This window comes from Cryptomeria japonica, chromosome 9, assembly GCF_030272615.1.
Source record: "Cryptomeria japonica chromosome 9, Sugi_1.0, whole genome shotgun sequence".
Classification (NCBI taxonomy): Eukaryota; Viridiplantae; Streptophyta; class Pinopsida; order Cupressales; family Cupressaceae; genus Cryptomeria; species Cryptomeria japonica.
The window spans coordinates 19,988,809-19,994,189 of NC_081413.1; positions in this window are offsets into that span (position 1 = coordinate 19,988,809).

A 5,381-nucleotide genomic window follows, 5' to 3' on the forward strand; every position below is an offset into this window, starting at 1 on the left:
AACTGGGGCGAGAGTGGGAGATGACAAGGAGTTTTAAGATTGATTGGGTAGAAAAGTACCCATTCATTGAACCGGTCCCAAACAATGATGAACAACCAACAGAATGCAGGTGTAAGATTTGTAGCTGGAAAACAAAAAGAGAGAAGAAGATGCAGCTAAAGCTTGACACCATAGAAAAGCATATTGGTAAGGTTTATGAAAAACTGATCATAGACAATCAATCAATGTTGGGCTTGAACATGCAGTAATAGTGGATTTGGAAATACAATCAATGTTGGGCTTGAACATGCAGTAATAGTGGATTTGGAAATACAATCAATGTTGGGCTTGAACATGCAGTGAAAGATGCAAACTTGGCAAAGATTGTTCAGATGAGTGTTATTTTTCATATTATGTCGAGAGGGCGTCCTATGAAAGATTTCCTAGAATTTAGTAATTTATTATCTTTTTTGAATGTTCCTCACTATCCTATATCACATTGGTCAATAAATGCTGGATGGGAAATGGCAAACTGTCTCGCTGAGGTGGAAAAGCAAAATTTACAAGAGAGTGTAAAAGAGTCAAATTTCATTTCATTATCCATAGATGAAGTTACTACGATAGATAACACTGCTTGGGTTTGTATGCATGTGTATACTGTAAAAGAACACGTTCTTCGAGCTCATCTACTCTGTGTTCATAAAATGAGGGGCAATTCAATGGCAAAAAATTTATATTTGGAAGTTAAGAAAGCTTTGAATGAAATTGCTAGTATGGATGACTTGACAATTGCCAAGAAGTTGGTGTGTGTTGGAGTTGATGGAGCTGCAGTAATGCAAGGTCAAAGGACCGGTCTTTGCACAAGATTACAAACTAGTATTGCACCATACATGGTTGGCATTCACTACATGGCCCATCGAATGAATTTAGCATATAGAATTGTAAGCAATTTCCCTACAGTGTCAAAAGTTGAAGATTTGGTCCACGAGATCCACTCATACTTCTGCCGAAGTCCTAAACGTTTTGCAAAATTTCAGATTTTTGCTGAGGGAGTAACAGGAGGAAACAAGCTTCTCAGGGATGTTGAGACCAGATGGATCTCCTTGCATGGACCAGGGGAATGAGTTCTAACATAATATCAATGCTTGATTGGTCTAATGTATGAGCAACGCCTCACAGTAGACAAAGCTCCTAATCTCTTACATAAGTTAAGTGATATAGAGACTCTGTTAACTTTAGCTAGTCTTCTCCCCATGCCAGATTCAATGAACAAACTTGTTAAGAAAGCCCAAGACAGAACTATGTATATCAATGAGTATAGCACTCTACGTAAAATGGCATGCTTGAGCCTGGATGGTCTATATTCAGATCTAACATGGCAAAGCCCAAAATTTTTTAGGTGGCAGATAATTACAAATTTGAATCATGCTGAAATTTTTTTACATTTCAATACCAAAAATGAGCTATGTGTCTTTGTAAAAGGATTTCATATACCAATGCACCAATCTAAGATGGGCAAGCGAGGTAGAGCACTACCAGTTAAAAAGGAAGATTTTGATAGGATTGTTAAATCTGTTAGTGATAATTTGAAGTCTATTGCATGTGAACTTTCGACTGAGATTCATGAAAGATTCCCTCGAGAAGAAATACTTGAAGCCATGGGTTGTGTGTATCCTCAATTTTGGCATTCAATTAGAGATAATCCAAATGACACAAAGATGTATCATAAAAAACTAGAGGAATTGATATTGACATTTTCAAAATATGCATATTGCAATGGACAGCCAATAGAAGGAATTTTAAATTCAGATCATCTTAGAAAACAATGCAAACAGTTTGCATTGGTTATGAAATAGTAGTTGGTTAACTTGGAGAATCCATTTGAACCTGGATCAATCACAAGGCTTTGGAAAAGGATAGATCAAAGTGAAGCATTGCGTATTGCAATACTAGAATATTTGAAACTTGTTGATTTATGTCAAACAATGATATTAGGGTCGGTGGAAGATGAGAGAGTTTTCAGTGCATTAGGGCTTTTGAAATCAAAGATCAAAAACAAATTAGACAAGAATTTGGAAACTTGCTTGAGGTTGTTTGTAACCCAGTATAATGTTAGAGGTTTTCCATATGATAGGGCACTGGCAATCTAGAATTCCATGTGTGAAAGACGAGGGGTGTACAACACTTTAAAAGCTGGTGGTGTTACTGCTAGTGCTAGTGCTAGTGCTGAGACAAATGAATATGATGGATCGCAGACTCAGAGTCAGCATGAAGATGAAGACATTTTTGAATACCTGACTCGGAATGAAGATGAACCTATTAGTACTAGTCAGTTTCCGGATCTTGAGTCCATTTGGGATATAGAAGCCTCGAACAGTCGGACTGAGTCACTGAAGTGAATTAGCAATCAATTTATAGGTATTTATAATTATACTACAATTCTTGAGTCATATTACAATTTCAATTTGCAAAATTGCAATACTATAGTTGTCATTGATGATTTTTGATATTGTATTCCTTGAGTTTGTCAATCAGAAGTAGAACGGATACTTATTTCATATTTTAAATTGTGAATTTGAATTATTACTAAACAATTGAATTATTAGTAAATTGGTATTTGGTTCCACATTATGTTGAACATGAAATGCAACAATTTGTGTCACAAGATCCATAAAATTATTCATACTGCATAACCGTTACTGCTAGAACCTTTCTACTATTCTACAGTAAATGCTTAAAATGATGTTCATGGCGATTAGGGTTTTGTGTTTTTTTTTGGTCTTAGTTGGCTAGTAAACCGAAGTTGTCGTGCGTTGAAAATCTGAGTTGTCCTCTATTTATTTGTCCATGTCATCATCAAGTGTGGTCAAACCGGTTGGTCAGACATGTTTAATGTTTCATCTCTAACTCGCAAATAAATTTCTTGTTTAACAATTTAAGTGGCAAGTTAGCGAGTGTTGGACCTGTTGGTTTGGGTTTAAATCGTGAGGTCTCTTGTTTTTTGAGCGTTAGCGTTTTATGTTAGCGAGGTGGAGATTGTTAATGAAATCGCTTTGGTCACGAGTTTGCGACTGGGTGTGATTTTATGTTGTCGCATGGTCGTGAGGTGTTCATGGTTAAGTCATTTTAATTTGTGATCATGCAATGTAGTTGGTATCGCAGCTTAGTTGGTTTCGTCGCTTGCTCGCAGGTTTTGAAGTTGTTTAGCATTTTAAGTTGCGATCTGGTGACAGGTAAGTTTTGGTTTGATTTTGTGGTCATCGCATGCTCTCTGGTTTGTAAGTCTTAAGTCAAAAAGTGTTGCGAGCTTGCGATGATGGTTAAGTGCCTTGTTGTCACGGGATCGAAGGGTTTAAGTCAAGTTAAGTTTCGAGTTGCGAGCTTGCGATGAAATAAGTTATTTTGTTAGATTTGTAGTGCTTGCCAGCTCGCAAGTAAAGAAAGAATATTACAAATAATGTTGCAAGGTTGTGACTGAAGGGCTTGATGAAGATCAACGACTATCGCTCACTCGTGAGATTCTTTGAGGATTCGTAAAAGGGGTTGTGAGCTTGCGATTAAGAGGATTTGGTAGCATTGTCGCTAACTCGTCGATTCCTTTCCTAATTGTTATAACCGGTTGAGAGTGTGCGATTAAAGATGGGGATTGACACGTGGACTTGTTTGTCAAGTTCTGTAAAAGTTTTGAATGGCAATCGCAATCAAACGCCACAGTAGCTAGTTCATGCAAGTGTGGCAATTAATGAGACTTGAGAGAAGTGATGGCTTGCATGATCTAGCCGAGATTTTGACATTTGTACAATTACATTAATGACGGCGCCCATTCCCAAATACCATTTTATGTTGCGAGGTTGCGACTGGATGTGATTTTATGTTATCGCAAGGTTGCGAGTTGTTCGCGGTTAGGTCATTTTAATTTGCAATCATGCGATAGGGTTAAGTCGCTTGCTCGCAGGTTTTGAAGTTGTTTAGCATTTTAAGTTGCACTTGCGATCTGGCGACAAGTAAGTTTTGGTCTAATTTTGTGGTCATCGCATACACGTGGGTTTGTAAGTCTTAAGTCAAAAAGTGTTGTGAGCATGAGATGGCGGTTAAGTGTCTTCTTGTCACGGGATCGCAAGGGTTTAAGTCAAGTTAAGTTTCTAGTTGCAAGCTTGCGATGAAATAAGTTGTTTTGTTAGATCAACGGTTGTCGCTCACTCACAAGATTCTTTGAGGATTCGTAAAAGGGGTTGCGAGCTTGCGATTAAGAGGATTTGGCAGCATTGTCGCTAACTCGCTAACACGTGGACTTGTTTGCTGGGTTCTATAAAAGTTTTGAATGCCAATCGCTAATCAAATATAAGGGCATGAATTCAAATTTTGCTCGAGTACTTCAGTTTGAAGTTTGAATTAATGCCACAGACTATAGCTACTAGCTAGTTCATGCAAGTGTGGCAATTAATGAGACTTGAGAGTTGAGACTTGAGAGAAGTGACGGTGCCCAAATAGTAAATACCATAAATTGCATGATCGAGCTGAGGTTTTGTATAATTGCATTAATGCATTCTATCTTCGAGGTAATCCAGTGAATTGAGCTCTGCAACAACGTTGGAGAATTCAGAGTGTTGGGTGTGAGAAAATTTCAGAAAATTGGTTAAGTTTTTCTCCTGCAGCTAAAATGAGCCTGGCGACGAGTGGTACTGGAGGTTCCAAGCCCAAGCCCAAGGCCACGACAAGTGGAGCAGGAGAACCTAGAGGTTCCAAGGCCAATGCCACTGAGGAAATGATGGTTAAGAAATGCAAAGAAGAATTTGTAGATTTGATGCCAGGGACTTCCGTTGCTTTGAATACAAATCATTTGGCATGGAGAGATTTATTTAGCCAATGCAGAAACCCTACCATGCCTAATATGACTGGTTATTCTCTATTTAAGTATTTCTGGAATAATAGGGTTAAGGGTGTCCCGATGTCAAACCCTTGGGATTTAAATATGGCAAAGTTAATTGTGCCAGATGTGTATGTTGATGTGGATTTGATCAAAGAGTTGGCCAAACACTATTGCCCAGTATCTAGGGTAATCAGAAGAAAGAACCAGTCTGCCCTAGTTTCAATTAACAGAGCTAGCTTTGTTGAAGCTTTCCAGATTACTGGTTCTGCATGTACAGATATAGATTTGGAGCGGATTGCAGAGGATTATGACAAATACAAAAGTGTTATCAAGAAGCATGCAATCCCCAGATACATGCCTAGGGTGGATAGGAAGCCAGTTATAATTCCAGAGAGTATCGAACCACCATTTGACATCACACCTTTCCACCATTATATGCATTGTACAATCTATGGATTATGTAGAGTGTTGGGTTTTGATGGAGATTCAACAGTGTTAGCTGAATTACTGATGATGGCCATGGACATTCAAC